Raw genomic sequence first — 21,014 nt, forward strand, 5'->3', positions numbered from 1 at the left:
CAATCCCTGGGTAGGGAAGATTCCCTGGAGAAGGGCATGGCAACCCACTCCAGAACTTTTGCCTGGAGAATCCTATGGACAGAGGTGCCTGGTGGGCTACACAGTCCATAGGGTCACAAGGAATTGGACACGACTGAAGTGACTTAGCATGCATAGCATCTTACCAAGCTAGTGTTCTTCAGAGCACTTTATGAAACAATAAACTTGGTGGCCTTCATATCAGTGTTACCCGATAGAACTTTGTGTGACGATGGGCATGTTCTGTATCTGTGCTATCCAGTGTGGGAGCTGCCAGCCACATCTGGCTGTTGAGCACTTGAAATGTTAGAGCAACTGAGGGACTGAATTTTACATTTCATGTGATTTAAATGATAGAAATAATCATGTGCGACTAATGGTTTCTATATTGGACAGCCCAGTCTTTATTCTTCCAATACCTGATGTTTCAGTTTAGCCCAGGCCCATGCAGTTACTTTACTTTTGAGCATAATACTATATTTGACAATTTCTTGGTATCAAATGTCATTTGAAGAATGGTGGTTGAAAGCTTCTTCAGAAAATGCTCCTGTAAAGAATGTGTCTTTGTGGTGGAAGATAATAGTAAAACAGGATTTCAGGTGTCTTGGGCAGAGTCAGTAGAAATTTGTAGACCACTGAGTCCTGTCTTTTTTTTAAATTTTATTTATTTTTTAATTGAAGGATAATTGCCTTACAGAATTTTGTTGTTTTCTGTCAAACTTGAATCAGCCATAGGTATATATATATATCACCTCCTTTCTGAACCTCCCTCCCATCTTCCTCCTCATCCCACCCCTCTTGGTTGACACAGAGCCCCTGTGAGTTTCCTGAGTCGTACAGCAAATTCCCATTGGCTATCTATTTTATACATGGTAATGTAAGTTTCCATGTTACTCTTTCCATGTACCTTGCCCTCTCCTCTTCTCTCCCCCATCTGTAAGTCTATTCTCTATGTCAGTTTCTCCATTGCTGACATGTAAATAAATTCTGGAAGACAGTATGGAGATTTCTTAAAAAACTAGGAATAAAACCACCATATGACCCAGCAATCCCACTCCTAGGCATATACCCTGAGGAAACCAAAATTGAAAAAAACACATGCATCCCATTGTTCATTGCAGTGCTATTTACAATAGCTAGACATGGAAGCAACCCAGATGTCCACTGACAGATGAATGGATAAAGAAGTTGTGGTCCATATACACAATGGCATATTACTCAGCCAAATATACACAATGGAATATTACTCAGCCATAAAACAGAACGCATTTGAGTCAGTTCTAATGAGGTGGATGAACCTAGAACCTATTATACAGAGTGAAATAAGTCAGAAAGAGTAAGATAAATATTGTATTCTAAGCATATATATGGAGTCTAGAAAAATGGTTACTGTCTTTGATAAAACTGCCTGGGGAGCTGGTTAGCTGACAGTTTCCCCTAAAGATGGATGTCCTAGTAGAAGAACTCTTCAGTCATTCAACAAGAAGCTGTGAAAAGATGGTCTAGAAATTGTGGGAGAATCAAGGAAATAGGAAGGTCCTGTCCAGGGTTTGAAACAGCTCTCGGGGAACAGCATGCACTTTGGTGAAAAGACCATCTGTAATGTTAGTGTGCTTAGTCGCTCAGTTGTGTCTGACTCCTCAAGACACCATGCACTATAGCCCACCAGGCTCCTCTGTCCATGGAATTTTCCAGGCAAGAATACTGGAGTGGGTTGCCATTTCCTGTAATGCTACATAAGACTGTATCATTGGAAATGTAAAGAAAGTACCAAGTTAATGTTATGGCCAGTGATGTTCGTGTTTACTTTAGCTGTGGAAAACAACTTTTCAGGTGAAATCATAGGCAGAAGCTCAATAACGGTGACGAAGGGAGAGCTGCCCTGGGACTTGCTTGGTGGCCCAGTGTTAGAACTCTGTACTCTCACTGCTGAGGTCCTGGGTTCAATTCCTGGTCAGGGAACTAAGATCCCACAAGCCAAGCCACATGACAGAAAAAAACCAAAAAACGCTGTCCTGTGTGAAGCAAGTGTTGGGTGGAATCATGGTCCTGTTTTCTGAGGCCCTCCCCTCATTTACTGCTGTGGCCCTTGGGGTGCCTCCCTGAAACTCCAGGGCAGTGGTCCCCAGCCTTTTTGGCACCAGGGACTGATTTTGTGAAAGACAGTTTTTCCACGGACCGAGAGTGGGCGGGGGATGGTTTGGGGATGACTCAAGCCCATCACATTTATTGTTCACTTTATTTCTTCTTTAATGTTACTGCTGATCTGATAGGAGGTCCTCTGCCTGGAGGTTGGGGATCCTGCGCTAGGAGATGTAAGTCACTGACAGAGTCTAGAAAAGAGTTTAAAAGCTCAGAGGCAGGAGTGTTCCTGGGGTTCTGAGGGAATGCTGCATAGAAAGGTGAACTATGATACTTCCCAGGTATCTCTATATACATATTTTCAAATACATTTTCTACACACACACACATATATTTCGGTGGGAAAGAAAGGCCTTTATCACTCTTAAACAGAAATGTGATATAACTATACGCTTATGTCCTCTGGTACACACATATACAATTTTGAAAGGATCCTGCTGGATGCTATTGCTAATTTGCCTTTTCTTTTCATATCATCTCATCTGCCACTGTCTGTCATTACCTGATCTGCATCTTTAAAATGGTAGTTGAACATTCTCTTTTGTGTTTGTGCAGAAGAGAGTACAACTGGGGGAAAAGGGGCATCCTTAGATCTCATGTTACTGATACAAGTCAAGTTCTTCCAACATCCTTGGGTAGATTCTTCACCCAGAACCAGCCTTTTTTTATTTTATTTTTTTTTTCAGAAAGAGCTATCCTTGTGCATAAATCCCAAACAACACTGGAGATCAGTGTGCTAGGCTGTGTGTGCTGTGCTCAGTTGCTTCAGTCGAGTCTGACTCTCTGCAACTCTGTGGACTGTAGAGATCAGTGAATTGGCTTTCAATCTTGCTACCAAAGTGTGTATTTCCTGTGTTGTGTGGGTACAGGGACCTCCTGGATAACTGAATCAGCTTGGGTCTTTGAGTTCTTTATAGCATCTGTTTCAAGGTCTCATCTCACCCAATCTTTTTTTTTTTTCCCTGCAGTATTTTATTATTTTTAATTTGTTTTTTCTTTTTAAAAATTATTTTCAATTGAAGGATAATTGCTTTACAGAATCATGTTGGTTTCTGCCATATATCGACATGAATTAGCCATAGGTATACTTCTATCCCCTCCCTCTTGAACCTCCCTCTCACCCCACCCGACCCCTCTAGGTTGTCACAGAGCACTGGTTTGAACTCCCTGAGTCATACAGCCAATGCCCACGGGCTGTCTGTTTTACATATGGTAATAGGCATGTTTCAGTGCTGCTTTCTCAATTCATCCCACTCTGTCCTTCCCCCACTGTGTCCATAAGTCTGTACTCTATGTCTGCGTCTCCAATGCTGCCCTGCAAACAGGCTCATCAATACCTGGTCATCAGTACCAGCTTTCTAGATTCTATCAGTTCAGTTCAGTCGCTCAGTCGTGTCCGACTCTTTGCGACCCCATGAATCACAGCACGCCAGGCCTCCCTGTCCATCACCAACTCCCGGAGTTCACTCAGACTCACGTCCATTGAGTCAGTGATGCCATCCAGCCATCTCATCCTCTTTCGTCCCCTTCTCCTCCTGCCCCCATCCCTCCCAGCATCAGAGTCTTTTCCAATGAGTCAGCTCTTCGCATGAGGTGGCCAAAGTACTGGAGTTTCAGCTTTGACATCATTCCTTCCAAAGAAATCCCAGGGCTGATCTCCTTGCAGTCCAAGGGACTCTCAAGAGTCTTCTCCAACACCACAGTTCAAAAGCATCAATTCTTTGGTGCTCAGCTTTCTTCACAGTCCAACTCTCACATCCATACATGACCACTGGAAATACCATAGCCTTGACTAGACGGACCTTTGTTGGCAAAGTAATGTCTCTGCTTTTCAATATGCTATCTAGGTTGGTCATAACTTTTCTTCCAAGGAGTAAGAGTCTTTCAATTTCATGGCTGCAGTCACCATCTGCAGTGATTTTGGAGCCCAAAAAAATAAATTCTGACACCGTTTCCACTGTTTCCCCCTCTATTTCCCATGATGTATGTGTTAATACATATTTGTCTTTCTGACTTACTTTACTCTGTATAAAAGGCTCTAGATGTATCTACCTTATTAGAACTGAGTCAAATGCACTCTTTTTATGGCAGAGTAATATTCCATTGTGTATATGTACCACAGTTTCTTTATCCATTCATCTGTCAGTGGACAGCTAGGTTGCTCCATGTCCTTGCTATTGTAAATAGTGCTGTGATGAACTTTGGGGTCCATGTGTCTTTTTCACTTATGGTTTCCTCAGGGTATATGCCCAGTAGTAGGATTGTTGGGTCATATGGTAATTTTATTCCTAGTTTTTTAAGGAATCTCCATACTGTTTTCTATGTCAATTTGCGTTCCCACCCACAGTACAAGAGGCTTCCCTTTTCTCCACACCCTCTCCAGCATTTATTGTTTGTATATTTTTTGATGGTGGCCATTCTGACTAGGGTAAGCATTCCATTTCAAGGAGTAATGGATTCAAAAATTACGTGGCTAGTGAGTGAGAGGCCTGAAACTGAAGCCAGGTAGTCTGACGTTAGCATTTGTGCGCCAGGGCACCAACCTGTCTCCAAAATAGGCTTTCTTTCTGATAACTTTAATAGTAGGTAATGAGTTGTCAAAGGAGTTCCTGGTGAATGGAGCAAATGTTAATAAGCACCATCTCTCTTTCTCATATGAGGTGGTTATTTCTACCTTCATATGGACCAGAACCTAGATATTTCCTCATTGGAGTCCCCTCTCAACAGTAGCCTGCTTCATGTGAAAGTAACTCAATGGTTTGGTGAACACCTTTCCATAGATGTCTTTACAGATTTACAAATAAATGACATATGTGTTTTTGATTTCAAGTGAGATCTGCTGCTGCTGCTGCTAAGTCACTTTAGTCATGTCTGACTCTGTGCGACTCCATAGAGAGCAGCCCACCAGGCTCCCCCATCCCTGGGATTCTCCAGGCAAGAACACTGGAGTGGGTTGCCATTGCCTTCTCCAATGCATGAAAGTGAAAAGTGAAAATGAAGTCGCTCAGTCGTGTCTGACTCTTAGTGACCCCATGGACTGCAGCCCACCAGGCTCCCCTGTTCCTGGGATTCTCCAGGCAAGAACACTGGAGTGGGTTGCCATTGCTTTCTCCAGGGGATCCTCCTAGATTCCATCATACATGAATCCAGTCTTTTTTTCTGTGTGCTATGTGCAATACCATTGCTTAAAAGACTTTTTTTCCAGAAGTGTGTGTGAGGAGGTGACCATGGGGAAGATGAGGCTGAACTCTGTTCAAGGTACAATTAATAAATATTATAAAATACCTAATAATAACTTGGCTTTAGCAATAATACTTGATCTATTTCTTGGCATCAGACAAGTTCTTAGTTCTCTTGTCTTTCATAAACAAACACAGTTGATTGTCATAAAGCTTCTACTAAGGCCAAATTGTTTTCCTCTTTATTTCATTTTGGCATACTTAATTATGGCTATTGCTGTATCAATGGTGTTATATTTGGGACTTATGCTTTTTTATGCTTCTGCAATTTAATTTTTCATTTTCCCATTTGTTTTCAATACATTCATGTAATCACTCAATTCCACAGCTCTACCAAGCTTGCTGCCTAACCTGAACCACTGATGGGCAGACACTGCCCTCTGTGGACAGCTCAAAACACTGTCAGTTGATGAAGAAAGGAGTGCATTTATTTGTTCTAAAGGTAGTTGTTTTTTTGTCCCCATTTGTAGCAACAGGGATGGACCTAGAGATTATCATACTCAGTGACGATATCATTTATATGTGGAATTTTTAAAAAATGATATAAATGAACTTATTTACAAAATAGAAATAGACTCAAGGCATAGAAAACAAACTTATGGCTACCAAAGGGGAACGGGAGGGGGGATAAACTAGGAGTTTAGGATTAGCAGATACACCAACAAGGACCTGCTGTATAGCGCAGGGAACTATACTCAATATTTTATAATAACCTATAGGAGAAAGAATCTGAAAAAGATTTATATATATTATATATATAATATGTATACATAAAACAGTCACTTTATACACCTGAAACTAACACACCATTGTGAATCAACTATACTTCAATAAAAAAATAAAAGTAATTTGCAGGCATCAGTGACTAACATACAAAATAAAAGTTGAATGAAGTTTAGGGACTATTGTTGAATGGGACATGGATGAAAATTACTTTAGCATAAGCATATTTGAGTGTACACGAGGAAAATGAACACAGAAATAAAAAATGGTACCAGATGCCCATGAGAGGAGGTATACAGTCTTCTAAATTGTGGATTGAGGTCCAGTTGCTTGGGTACTGCTTTTGAACCCGTTAGAAATGCAGAATCCCAGGTCCCACCCCAAACTCTCGTATCGGAGTCTGCATTTAACAGGAACTTGAGATGACTCATCCGCATGGTGAAGCATGAGAACCTCTGGTGTACAGCGAGGCAGGTGTTTGGCCCATGGACTTGAGATGTAGGTAGAATTGGGTTGGATTCCCAGCTCTGCCACTTATTACCTGTGTGAACTTGAGCAGGTGACATTTCTGTGCCTCAGTTTCCTTATCTGTAAATGGGGAATATAACCAGTACGTCCCTCATAGGATTATTGTCAGGCAACCGTCACCAGCAACATCACCACCATCACCACTAAGGATTAATGAGGGCCCACCCTACCCCCGGTGCTGTTACTGACACTTGTTACTAATTTGTGAATGGGATGGGGGAAGGCTCATCAAATCTTAAAACCTGATGGGTTGTGATTGTTATGATCACTCTAAAGCATGGTCTTTAGCAAGTGGGATAGAATGGTATTCCTCAGTTGAAAAACTGAAGGTTGTAGATTTGGGGAGTGGAGGTGGGTGCTGGGCCTGCTAGGGCGTTCAGGACCAAACTCTGAACATCTGACCCCAGCTTTTCATTAGTGATGTAAAAAGGATTATTTAGGGTAAAACCAGTTTTCTGTTTTTGTTCAGTCACTAAGTCATGTCCAACTCTTTGCAACCCATGGACTGCAGCATGCCAGGCTCCCCTTCATACACTATCTCTTAGAGTTTGCTCAAACTTGTGTCCGTTGAGTCGGTGATCATCCAACCACCTCATCCTCTGTCGTCCCCATCCCCTTCTCCTGCCTTCAATCTTTCCCAGCATTAAGGTCTTTTCCAGTGAGTTGGCTCTTTGCATCAGGTGGCCAAAGCATTGGAGTTTCAGCTTCAGCATCAGTCCTTCCAGTGAATATTCTGGACTGATTTCCTTTAGGATTGACTGGTTTGATCACCTTGCTGTCCATGGGACTCTCGAGTCTTCTCTAACTCCACAATTCAAAAGCATCAATTCATTGGTGCTCTGCCTTCTTTATGGTTCAACTCTCACATTCTTAATGACTCAGTTTTCTGAGCATTTGCTTCATCTAGGAAGCAGCAGGAGAACTGGTGTTTAAAACAGTGGTTCTCAGACTTTTTGGTCTGAGAGGACCTCTTTATCTTTTAAAAATTATTGAGAATGCCATAGAGCTTTTTGTTTATGTGATTATATCTATTGATATTGACCTTATTAGAAACTAAAGCTGAGAAAATTTTAAAATATTTTTTTGAGGGGACTTCCTTGATGGTCCAGTGGTTAAGACTCTGTGCTTCCACAGGGGAACAGGTTTGATACCTGGGCAGAGCAAAAAAAATGTTTATCTTTTTTTATGATTTATTTTTCTCTTTTATTATTATTGCACATTTCAGTGCTCTCATTCATCCATTTCTGTTTCTTGTAAACTGCATAGTTAGGGAAATTCCTACCTAAACTTCTTGATTTTGATAGCATTCCATGTAAGAAAATTTTACAATATTAATTCATTTAAAAGAAATGGTAATCAACCCAGTACATGTTAACGTTAAGCAATAGTTTTATAAGAAATAAATATATTTTATAAAACAAAAAAAATACAGTTCCTTGATGGCCTACCTGTTAGGATTCTGGGCTTTCATTGCCGGGGCCTGGCTTCAGTCCCCAGTTGGGGAACTGAGATCCTGTAAGCGCTGTGGCATGGTCACAATAAAAAATGAAAAATTAGTGATAAGAGTGGTGTTTTTCCATATTTTTGCAAATTTCCTTAAAGCCTGGCTTAATAGAATGAAACTGGATTCTCCTGTCTGCTTTTGCATTTGGTCTGTGAAAGTATCACTCAACTTGTGGCCTCTAGAAAACTCCTGTATACTCAGGAGCGAATGAGAGTGAAAAAGGCACATAATATTTTAGTATTACTAAAAATTAGTTTTGATCTTGTAGATCCCCTGTTAGGGTCTCAGGGAATCCCAGGAAACTGGAAATTTAAGAGATGAAAGTACGCTCATTACAAGCAAATACATGTAGTTGAAGTATTTATTCTTCTACATTAATTAAGTGCTTTATAGAGCAGAGCTCTGCTCGGACCCCATGATAAACTTGGAATGCATTAAACAGAATTTCTGCAAGATTTATAATTCTCCATTTTTGCTAATTTGGATGGGTCTTACACACCTGTGGGTTTTGTCATATTTCCACAGGAGTTTTTGATTAGAGACACTTGGCAATTACCCCTAGACTTCCAGTTCAGTGCAGAAAAATATTTGTTTTAACATTCTGTATTCTTTGGCTATTGCTGCTGCAAGTTGGAAATTGGTGATTAACTTACAGGGTGTGATCAAAGCATTGCTCTCTCGTCACATTTTATCTTTAGAGAGAAGAGAATAATGGTAAAAATATAGCAGAAATCTCTTTAGTTGAATATATGACTTTTAAAATAGAGCTGTTAAGTGCATCAGGTTGGTATGCTGTATGTGCTTAGTTGCTCAGTCGTGTCCGACTCTTTGTGACCCCATGGACTGTAACCCGCCAGGCTTCTCTGTCCATGGGGATTCTCTAGGCAAGAATACTGAAGTGGGTTGCCATGCCCTCCTCCAGGGAATCTTTCCAACCCAGGTCTCCTGCATTGCAGGCGAATTCTTCACCACCTGGGCCACCAGGGAAGCCCACATCAGGTTGGAGTTGGTTATAGAATCTGCATACAGATCGGGGCTACCCTGTCAGGCAGCAGCTTTCCCTGCTTGGAGTGTTGCACTTGGCAGTAGCTCAGTGACTAAGAGCCCCTTGTTTTGTCTTGACCCCTGTGACGGCTGCTGTGAGCACCATGTCATGACAAGAATTCACAGTCTTTGGGATGGCTAAATTCAGTGTAGCTCACAGAAACTTCAGGATGAAGTTAATCGTGCCTTAATCATATTGAGGAACGTGGTGGAAAATGACTTAATATGCTGTTTTTGGGGAAAAAATTAAAGCTTTGTTATGTAAGTGAAGTAATTCTGAATTCCATTCACAAATTATACTATAATGAGATTTGTGTTTGACATTCTTTTTTTTTTTTTTTTTAATTTTATTTTTAAAAAAAAAATCACATGCTCCCCATCCTGAACCCTCCTCCCTCCCAACCTCCCCATACCATCCCCCTGGGCCTTCCCAGCGCACCAGCCCCAAGCATCCAGCATCGTGCACTGAACCTGGACTGGCATCTCGTTTCATACATGACATTTCACATGTTTCAATGACATTCTCCCAAATCTTCCCACCCTCTCCCACAGAGTCCATAAGACTGTTCTATACATCAATGTCTCTTTTGCTGTCTCGTACACAGGGTTATCGTTACCATCTTTCTAAATTCCATATACATGCGTTAGTATACTGTATTTATGTTTTTCCTTCTGGCTTACTTCACTCTGTATAATAGTCTCCAGTTTCATCCACCTCATTAGAACTGATTCAAATGTATTCTTTTTAATGGCTGAGTAATACTCCATTGTGTATATGTACCACAGTTTTCTTATCCATTCATCTGCTGATGGACATCTAGGTTGCTTCCATGTCCTAGCTATTATAAACAGTGCTGCGATGAACATTGGGGTACACGTGTCTCTTTCCCTTCTGGTTTCCTCAGTGTGTATGCCCAGCAGTGGGATTGCTGGATCATAAGGCAGTTCTATTTCCAGTTTTTTAAGGAATCTCCACACTGTTCTCCATAGTGGCTGTACTAATTTGCATTCCCACCAACAGTGCAAGAGGGTTCCCTTTTCTCCACACCCTCTCCAGCATTTATTATTTGTAGACTTTTGGATCGCAGCCATTCTGACTGGTGTGAAATGGTACCTCATAGTGGTTTTGATTTGCATTTCTCTGATAAAGAGTGATGTTGAACATCTTTTCAAGTGTTTGTTAGCCATCTGTATGTCTTCTTTGGAGAAATGTCTATTTAGATCTTTGGCCCATTTTTTGATTGGGTCATTTATTTTTCTGGAGTTGAGCTGTAGGAGTTGCTTGTGTATTTTTGAGATTAGTTGTTTGTCGGTTGCTTCATTTGCTATTATTTTCTCCCATTCTGAAGGCTGTCTTTTCACCTTGCTAATAGTTTCCTTTGATGTGCAGAAGCTTTTAAGTTTAATTAGGTCCCATTTGTTTATTTTTGCTTTTATTTCCAATATTCTGGGAGGTGGGTCATAGAGGATCCTGCTGTGATGTATGTCAGAGAGTGTTTTGCCTATGTTCTCCTCTAGGAGTTTTATAGTTTCTGGTCTTATATTGAGATCTTTAATCCATTTTGAGTTTATTTTTGTATATGGTGTTAGAAAGTGTTCTAGTTTCATTCTTTTACAAGTGGTTGACCAGATTTCCCAGCACCACTTGTTAAAGAGATTGTCTTTAATCCACTGTATATTCTTGCCTCCTTTGTCAAAGATAAGGTGTCCATATGTGCGTGGATTTATCTCTGGGCTTTCTATTTTGTTCCATTGATCTATATTTCTGTCTTTGTGCCAGTACCATACTGTCTTGATAACTGTGGCTTTGTAGTAGAGCCTGAAGTCAGGTAGGTTGATTCCTCCAGTTCCATTTTTCTTTCTCAAGATCGCTTTGGCTATTCGAGGTTTTTTGTATTTCCATACAAATTGTGAAATTATTTGTTCTAGCTCTGTGAAGAATACTGTTGGTAGCTTGATAGGGATTGCATTGAATCTATAAATTGCTTTGGGTAGTATACTCATTTTCACTATATTGATTCTTCCAATCCATGAACATGGTATATTTCTCCATCTATTAGTGTCCTCTTTGATTTCTTTCACCAGTGTTTTATAGTTTTCTATATATAGGTCTTTAGTTTCTTTAGGTAGATATATTCCTAAGTATTTTATTCTCTTCGTTGCAATGGTGAATGGAATTGTTTCCTTAATTTCTCTTTCTGTTTTCTCATTATTAGTGTATAGGAATGCAAGGGATTTCTGTGTGTTGATTTTATATCCTGCAACTTTACTATAATCATTGATTAGTTCTAGTAATTTTCTGGTGGAGTCTTTAGGGTTTTCTATGTAGAGGATCATGTCATCTGCAAATAGTGAGAGTTTTACTTCTTCTTTTCCAATTTGGATTCCTTTTATTTCTTTTTCTGCTCTGATTGCTGTAGCCAAAACTTCCAAAACTATGTTGAATAGTAATGGTGAAAGTGGGCACCCTTGTTTTGTTCCTGACTTTAGAGGAAATGCTTTCAATTTTTCACCATTAAGGATAATGTTTGCTGTGGGTTTGTCATATATAGCTTTTATTATGTTGAGGTATGTTCCTTCTATTCCTGCTTTCTGGAGAGTTTTTATCATAAATGGGTGTTGAATTTTGTCAAAGGCTTTCTCTGCATCTATTGAGATAATCATATGGTTTTTGTTTTTCAATTTGTTAATGTGGTGTATTACATTGATTGATTTGCGGATATTGAAGAATCCTTGCATCCCTGGGATAAAGCCCACTTGGTCATGGTGTATGATCTTTTTAATGTGTTGTTGGATTCTGATTGCTAGAATTTTGTTTAGGATTTTTGCATCTATGTTCATCAGTGATATTGGCCTATAGTTTTCTTTTTTTGTGGCATCTTTGTCAGGTTTTGGTATTAGGGTGATGGTGGCCTCATAGAATGAGTTTGGAAGTTTATCTTCCTCTGCAATTTTCTGGAAGAGTTTGAGCAGGATAGGTGTTAGCTCTTCTCTAAATTTTTGGTAGAATTCAGCTGTGAAGCCGTCTGGACCTGGGCTTTTGTTTGCTGGAAGATTTTTGATTACAGTTTCAATTTCCATGCTTGTGATGGGTCTGTTAAGGTTTTCTATTTCTTCCTGGTCGAGTTTTGGAAAGTTGTACTTTTCTAAGAATTTGTCCATTTCTTCCTCGTTGTCCATTTTATTGGCATATAATTGTTGATAATAGTCTCTTATGATCCTTTGTATTTCTATATTGTCTGTTGTGATCTCTCCACTGTCATTTCTAATTTTATTGATTTGATTTTTCTCCCTTTGTTTCTTGATGAGTCTGGCTAATGGTTTGTCAATTTTATTTATCCTTTCAAAGAACCAGCTTTTGGCTTTGTTGATTTTTGCTATGGTCTCTTTTGTTTCTTTTGCATTTATTTCTGCTCTAATTTTTAAGATTTCTTTCCTTCTACTAACCCTGGGGTTCTTCATTTCTTCCTTTTCTAGTTGTTTGAGGTGTAGAGTTAGGTTATTTATTTGACTTTTTTCTTGTTTCTTGAGGTGTGCCTGTATTGCTATGAACTTTCCCCTTAGGACTGCTTTTACTGTGTCCCACAGGTTTTGGGTTGTTGTGTTTTCATTTTCATTCGTTTCTATGCAAATTTTGATTTCTTTTTTGATTTCTTCTGTGATTTGTTGGTTATTCAGCAGGGTGTTGTTCAGCCTCCATATGTTGGAATTTTTAATAGTTTTTCTCCTGTAATTGAGATCTAATCTTACTGCATTGTGGTCAGAAAAGATGCTTGGAATGATTTCTATTTTTTTGAATTTACCAAGGCTAGCTTTATGGCCCAGGATGTGATCTATCCTGGAGAAGGTTCCATGTGCGCTTGAGAAAAAGGTGAAATTCATTGTTTTGGGATGAAATGTCCTATAGATATCAATTAGGTCTAACTGGTCTATTGTATCGTTTAAAGTTTGTGTTTCCTTGTTAATTTTCTGTTTAGTTGATCTATCCATAGGTGTGAGTGGGGTATTAAAGTCTCCCACTATTATTGTGTTATTGTTAATTTCTCCTTTCATACTTGTTAGCATTTGTCTTACATACTGCGGTGCTCCCGTGTTGGGTGCATATATATTTATAATTGTTATATCTTCTTCTTGGATTGATCCTTTGATCATTATGTAGTGACCTTCTTTGTCTCTTTTCACAGCCTTTGTTTTAAAGTCTATTTTATCTGATATGAGTATTGCTACTCCTGCTTTCTTTTGGTCCCTATTTGCATGGAAAATCTTTTTCCAGCCCTTCACTTTCAGTCTGTATGTGTCCCCTGTTTTGAGGTGGGTCTCCTGTAGACAACATATGTAGGGGTCTTGTTTTTGTATCCATTCAGCCAGTCTTTGTCTTTTGGTTGGGGCATTCAACCCATTTACGTTTAAGGTAATTACTGATAAGTATGATCCCGTTGCCATTTACTTTATTGTTTGGGGTTCGAATTTATACACCATTTTTGTGTTTCCTGTCTAGAGAATATCCTTTAGTATTTGTTGTAGAGCTGGTTTGGTGGTGCAGAATTCTCTCAGCTTTTGCTTATCTGAGAAGCTTTTGATTTCTCCTTCATACTTGAATGAAATCCTTGCTGGGTACAATAATCTGGGCTGTAGGTTATTTTCTTTCATCATTTTAAGTATGTCTTGCCATTCCCTCCTGGCTTGAAGAGTTTCTATTGAAAGATCAGCTGTTATCCTTATGGGAATTCCCTTGTGTGTTATTTGTTGTTTTTCCCTTGCTGCTTTTAATATTTGTTCTTTGTGTTTGATCTTTGTTAATTTGAGTAATATGTGTCTTGGGGTGTTTCGCCTTGGGTTTATCCTGTTTGGGATTCTCTGGGTTTCTTGGACTTGGGTGATTATTTCCTTCCCCAGTTTAGGGAAGTTTTCAACTATTATCTCCTCAAGTATTTTCTCATGGTCTTTCTTTTTGTCTTCTTCTTCTGGTACCCCTATGATTCGAATGTTGTAGCGTTTAATATTATCCTGGAGGTCTCTGAGATTGTCCTCATTTCTTTTAATTCGTTTTTCTTTTATTCTCTCTGATTCATTTATTTCTACCATTCTATCTTCTAATTCACTAATCCTATCTTCTGCCTCTGTTATTCTACTATTTGTTGCCTCCAGAGTGTTTTTAATTTCATTTATTGCATTATTCATTGTATATTGACTCTTTTTTATTTCTTCTAGGTCCTTGTTAAACCTTTCTTGCATCTTCTCAATCCTTGTCTCCAAGCTATTTATCTGTGATTCCATTTTAATTTCTAGATTTTGGATCAGTTTCACTATCATTATTCGGAATTCTTTATCAGGTAGATTCCCTATCTCTTCCTCTTTTGTTTGGTTTGGTGGGCATTTATCCTGTTCCTTTATCTGCTGGCTATTCCTCTGTCTCTTCATCTTGTTTAAATTGCTGAGTATGGGGTGTCCTTTCTGTATTCTGGCAGTTTGTGGAGTTCTCTTTATTGTGGCTATTCCTCACTGTGTGTGGGTTTGTACAGGTGGCTTGTCAAGGTTTCCTGGTTAGGGAAGCTTGTGTCAGTGTTCTGATGGGTGGAACTGTATTTCTTCTCTTTGTTCAGTCGCGCTGTGGGGAGGGAGGGAGGGATGCTGCAAGCAAATAACACTGGCGTGCGCTCGCAGTGCCTCAGCCACACTGGGTCTGCCCCCGCTCACTGCGCGTGTAGCCTCCCTGCCCACACTGCTCGGGCTCTAGGTTGTTCCGCCGGGAACAGTCCAAGGCTGGCCCTGGGTTGCATGTACCTCCCAGGTCCAAGCCGCTCAGGTTCAGGCACTCGGATAGTCCTCAGAGGCGCAGACTCAGTTGGGCCTGAGTATTGTGCTCTTCCCAGGTCCGAGCAGCTCAAGTGATGAGGTGTTTGGCGAGCGCCAATGCTGCGACTTATCGCCTCCCCGCCACTCGGTTATCTGGGCGCAAAACCGGCGCACCTTCTTAGGCAGATGTTAACCGTCCAGACCCCCAAGAAGTTTTAGTTAGCAAAGAAGCCTGCTTACAGTTTTATAGATAATGTCTCTCTGGGGCTGCGATTGCCCCCTTCCGGCTCTGGCTGCCTGTCACCGGAGGGGGAAGGTCTGCAGCCGGCTATCTCTGTTCAATTCTTTGTTCCGTGCGCGGGCCTGGCGGTCTTAGGTTGGGGCTGGCTTTTCGCGTAGTAGATATCCCACAGTCTGGTTTGTTAGCCCAAATTATTTCGCTCAGATAGTGCTCAGGGTATTCAGGCCAGATTCTTACTCTAAGCAATGCAGCCCGCGCTGCGCCTCCCTGCCCAGCCCCCGCTTGTTAATGGCGCCTGCAGGCGTCTGCGCTGCTTCTCCACTGGGGGAGTTACCGTAGGACTCGCAATCTTCGAGTTTTAATTGTTTATTTATTTTTTCTTCCTGTTATGTTGCCCTCTGTGCTTCCAAAGCTCGGCACAGATTCGGCAGTGAGAAGGTTTCCTGGTGTTTGGAAACTTCTCTCTTTTTAAGACTCCCTTCCCGGGACGGAGCTCCGTCCCTCCCTCTTTTGTCTCTTTTTTTGTCTTTTATATTTTTTCCTACCTCCTTTCGAAGAGTTGGATTGCTTTTCTGGGTGCCTGATGTCCTCTGCCGGCATTCAGAAGTTGTTTTGTGGAATTTACTCGACGTTTAAATGCTCTTTTGATGAATTTGTGGGGGAGAAAGTGTTCTCCCTGTCCTACTCCTCCGCCATCCTGTGTTTGACATTCTTGTGCACTTTTCAAATGATGGTCTATGAAAACAAAACCCAGTTTGCATTTCTTAAATACATATCATCTGATGCTGGGAGGAGATGAGGAATTTTTGTTTTGGTATTGATAAAGAATTTTGGTTTTTGAGTGGCTGACCTATTTGCAGACGATCAACAGGCTGGAATAACTTGGCAGTTTAGTGCAGTTGCATGGAATGGTCAGGAGAGGGCGAGAGACAGTTGCTGATGCTAATGCCAAGGAGGTGTATAGCCTGTGTGAACTCAGATACCTAGATGATGACGGTGGTGATGTTCATGAGCTGGAGAGGGGTTCCAGGTCTGAAAAAACGAGCTTGCAGTTAGTTCTAGCTGATGGTTGTTTTGTGAAAGAAAGCCCGCATGTTGCCAGTTCTGATTTTTCAGGAGAAAAAAGCATTCCAGGTTTCTCCCTAAAATTTTCTGACTTAAAAAGATAGTTTAATTTCTTTTAAAGCGTCATTCAGGCCAAAAAAAAAAAAACCATATTAGTGGGCTGAACTTGGCCTGTGGTCTGCCAAGAATCTCAGGATTATATCAATACATGGCCCAGACTTATTCTTCTCTTTTTCTAAAGGTTATTTCCATATTATTTCTTTAAAAGAGGGAAGAGTAGAGTATAGACAGTAAAAGTAGACTGGGTTTAATATTTTAGGGGAAAGTCGTGCTGTTTCCACTGGGATTAAAATTTCAAGGTGAAAAAAAAATAAAATTTCAAGGTGAATAATACATTTTTGTTATGGAATTCTGATAGGAGTTGGCTTGCTTGTTAAGCAAGCATTCTCCTTCAAATAATAAATTAAGTATTACAATCCAGATTTTGTGGGATTGTTGAACTTCTAAACACTCTGCCTTGTTTCCTTATAACTACTTCTGTATTTGTCAGGATGGTGTCTTATTTTTAACATGGGAGATGGAGTGACCCTCTGGCTGGTGCCTCACAGCCTGCCTTCCACTGTGTTAGTCTCCTGAGAGCTCTGTCTGCATTTTCTCCCGCATCCTCCCACACTGTTCTTCATAATTTTCCTCAGCAGGCAACCAGAGTCATCTTTTGAAAACTCAAATTTGATTAACTTTTTCCTGCTTCCACATTCTTCCTTGTACTCTTATAATCCTCCAGGGCCCTCCAACTGCTCCTTAGATTAAAGATAGACCTCTCCAGGACTATTTCTCCCGTTTTATCTCAACCATCTCCTCCTCTTTGCATTCCTGCCACCCTGGCCTTGTAATTGCCATGTTTCCTTCCCCTCACGGCTTTGAAACAAAGCTATTTTAAACCCCCCAAGAGAGTTTTGCTTAAAGTTGCAGTTAAAACTATATGCAACAAGTTCCTTGGAACGGGATGAGAAGCACGAAGTCGAGGTGGTGTAGACACAGGAGTTTCAAGTTAGGGTTATTCTCTATCTTTCTATTTAGTGACCTAAAGGAAAAGGATAGAGAATATCGGCAAACTGAGAAACATCAAATTTGAGTTAAGTCTCTCTGATTATCTTCTTAATATAAAGCTGCACTTCTGATTGTTCACTTAGGGGACTTCCATGGTGGCCCAGTAGTTAAGACTGTGTTTCCAACACAGGGGGCATGGGTCCAATCCCTGGTCAGGGAACTAGATCCCACATGTCACGAGGTGCAAGCAAAAAGAAAAGTGGAGTGCCAAGAACTTTCTGGTAATATTCAGTGTTTGGGTTGAATAGTTACCTTCCTAGGATTGTAGACCGGTAACTTTGAAACTGCTTTTACATGTAAGTAAAATGGCATTTGTTAACATGTTTGTTGAAGAATATCATTCACCAAATTTGTACACAGACCATAAGTTGACTGATCTTTTTTAATTAAATCCAAATGATCTATTTACAAAGAAAATCAAACAGAACTGCAACCTCATATCCCTCTCCCTGCTTCCAGTACTTTGGATCAGCAAGGTCCAATAGCCCTTTGTAAGATGATGGAAATGGTCTCTCTGGACTGTCCAGTATGAAATGTGGTTGGTGCAACTGAGGAACTGGATAGTTAATTTAGTTTTTTATATTTAAAACTTTATTTATTTTCGGCTGTACTGCATCTGTCTGACTGCACACGGGCTCTCTCTAGCTGTGGTTCCTGGGCTTCTTATTGTAGTGACTTCTCTTGTTGCAGAGCATGGGCTTTAGGGAGCGTGGGCTCCAGTAGTTAGGGCTCATGGGCTTAGTTGCCCTATGGCATATGGAATCTTCCTAGACCAGGGATTGAACCTGTCTCCCCTGCGTTGTCAGGCAGATTCTTAACCTCTGGACCACCAGGGAAGTCCAGTTCATTTTATTTAATTTTAGTTAAAATTGCCACATATGAATATTGGCTAGTGCTATGGTCTATATGTTTATCCCTCCAAAATTCATATGTTGAAATCCTAACCCCCAAGGTGATGGTGTTAGGAAGTGGAGCCTTTAGGAGGTGATTAGGTCATGAGGGCTGAGGCTTCAAGCATGGAATTAGTGGCCTTCTCAAGGAAAACCCACAGAGCTCCCTAGCCCCTTCTGCCATGTCAAGACAGAATGAGTTTATGATCCTCACTTGGCCATGCTGGCACCTGATCTTAGACTTGCAGCCTCCAGAATTGGGAGAAAAATATTTCTGTAAGCCGCCCAGTATGTGGGATTTTGTTATAGCAGCCTGAAAGGACCAAGACAGCTAACAGATACAGACTACTTGGTCGTTACATATCTGAAAGACTATCTGCCTTCAGAATTTATTTTTGCAAGTAAAAATACATGGGTGATGGGGCTTCCCTGGTAGTCCATTGGTAAAGAATCTGCCTGCCAATGCAGGGGACACAGGTTCGGTCCCTGGTCCAGGAAGATCCCACACGTCGCAGAGTAACCAAGCCCACATGCAGCAACTACTGAACCCCGTGGGCCTAGATAATGTGCTCTGCAGCTCAAGAGTGGACCCTGCTCTCCGCAGCTAGAGAAAGCCCATGAACAGCAATGAAGATCCAACAGAGCCAAAAATAAATAAATTTAAAAAAAAATAGGTGATTCTAACAGTTGAATTTCAAACTCTGTTTTTTCGTGGGATCTATGAACAAGCAAAGGAGAAAAGGAAAGGTATAAGCATCTGAATGCAGAGTTCCAAAGAATAGCAAGGAGGGATAAGAAAGCCTTCCTCAGCGATCAATGCAAAGAAATAGAGGAAAACAACAGAATGGGAAAGACGAGAGATTTCTTCAAGAAAATTAGAGATACTAAGGGAATATTTCATGCAAAGATGGGCTTGATAAAGGACAGAAATGGTAGGGACCTAACAGAAGCAGAAGATATTAAGAAGAGGTGGCAAGAATACACAGAAGAACTGTACAAAAAAGATCTTCACGACTGAGATAATCACAATGGTGTGATCACTCTCCTAGAACCAGACATCCTGGAATGTGAAGTCAAGTGGGCCTTAGAAAGCATCACTACGAACAAAGCTAGTGGAGGTAATAGAATTCTAGTTGAGCTATTCCAAATCCTGAAAGATGATGCTGTGAAAGTGCTGCACTCAGTATGCCAGCAAATTTGGAAAACTCAGCAGTGGCCACAGGACTGGAAAAGGTCAGTTTTCATTCCAATCCCAAAGAAAGGCAATGCCAAAGAATGCTCAAACTACCGCACAATTGCACTCATCTCACATGCTAGTGAAGTAATGCTTAAAATTCTCCAAGCAATACGGGAACTGTGAACTTCCAGATGTTCAAGCTGGATTTAGAAAAGGCAGAGGAACCAGAGATCAAATTGCCAACATCTGCTGGATCATCGAAAAAGCAAGAGAATTCCAGAAAAACATATATTTCTGCTTTATTGACTATGCCAAAGCCTTTGAATTTGTGGATCACAATAAACTGGAAAATTCTGAAAGAGATGGGAATACCAGACCACCTGACCTGCCTCTTGAGAAACCTATATGCAGGTCAGGAAGCAACAGTTAGAACTGGACATGGAACAACAGATTGGTTCCAAATCGGGAAAGGAGTACGTCAAGGCTGTATATTGTCACCCTGCTTATTTAACTTACATGCAGAGTACATCATGAGAAATGCTGGGCTGGATGAAGCACAAGCTGGAGTCAAGATTGCTGGGAGAAATATTAATAACCTCAGATATGCAGATGACATCACCCTTATGGCAAAGAGGAACTAAAGAGCCCCTTGATGAAAGTGAAAGAGGAGAGTGAAAAAGTTGGCTTAAAGCTCAACATTCAGAATACTTAAGATCATGGCATCTGGTCCCATCACTTCATGGCAAATGGATGGGGAAACAGTGGAAACAGTGTCAGCCTTTATTTTTTGGGGCTCCAAAATCACTGCAGATGGTGATTGCAGCTATGAAATTAAAAGACGCTTATTCCTTGGAAAGTTATGACCAACCTAGATAGCATATTAAAAACCAGAGACATTACTTTGCCAACAAAAGTCCATCTAGTCAAGGCTATGGTTTTTCCAGTGGTCATGTATGGATGTGAGAGTTGGACTGTGAAGAAACCTGAGCACCGAAGAATTGATGCTTTTGAACTGTGGTGTTGGAGAAGACTCTTGAGAGTCCCTTGAACTGCAAGGAGATCCAACCAGTCCATCCTAAAGGGGATCAGACCTGAATATTCATTGGAAGGACTGATGCTGAAGCTGAAACTCCAGTGCTTTGGCCATCTGATACGAAGAACCGACTTGATGATGCAAAGACAGACCCTGATGCTGGGAAAGATTGAAGATGGGAGGAGAAGGGAATGACAGAGAATGAAATGGTTGGATGGCATCACTGACTCAATGGACATTAGTTTGATCAAACTCTGGGAGATAGTGAAGGATAGGGAAGCCTGGCGTGCTGCAGTCCTCGTGATTGCAAAGAGTCGGACACAACTGAGTAACTGAACTGAAGACCTGTTACTCTAAACAGCAGAATTGCTGGGGCTGGCCAAAGGCTTATTTGAAGTGAAGGATGCTGATGTGGGGGCTTCTCTTGTAGCTCAGTTGGTAAAGAATCTGCCTGCAATGCAGGAGACCCAGGTTCGAGCCCTGGGTCAGGAATATCCCCTGGAG

At 40.9% G+C, this 21,014-nt stretch overlaps 1 long non-coding RNA gene across 26 annotated transcripts in view; it reads left to right on the forward strand.

Annotated features, from left to right (window-relative positions):
* The window catches only part of LOC147369607 (uncharacterized), a 122,046-nt gene that overhangs the window by 7,142 nt on the left and 93,890 nt on the right, over window positions 1–21,014 (forward strand). For 2 of the 26 annotated variants that reach the window (XR_015167633.1, XR_015167616.1), the window contains exons 3-4: window positions 5,366–5,418; window positions 5,728–5,841. The exons of 22 other annotated variants lie outside the window; for them this stretch is intronic. This is a non-coding gene — a long non-coding RNA (uncharacterized LOC147369607). Of the gene's footprint in view, window positions 1–5,365; window positions 5,419–5,727; window positions 5,845–21,014 lie in introns of all 26 variants that reach the window. 2 more of the 26 variants (XR_015167617.1, XR_015167615.1) reach the window with 2 other exon arrangements.

Source organism: Bos grunniens, chromosome 7, assembly GCF_055505025.1.
Source record: "Bos grunniens cultivar Pamir isolate PY7600 chromosome 7, Bosgru_T2T1.0, whole genome shotgun sequence".
NCBI classification, from domain to species: domain Eukaryota; kingdom Metazoa; phylum Chordata; class Mammalia; order Artiodactyla; family Bovidae; genus Bos; species Bos grunniens.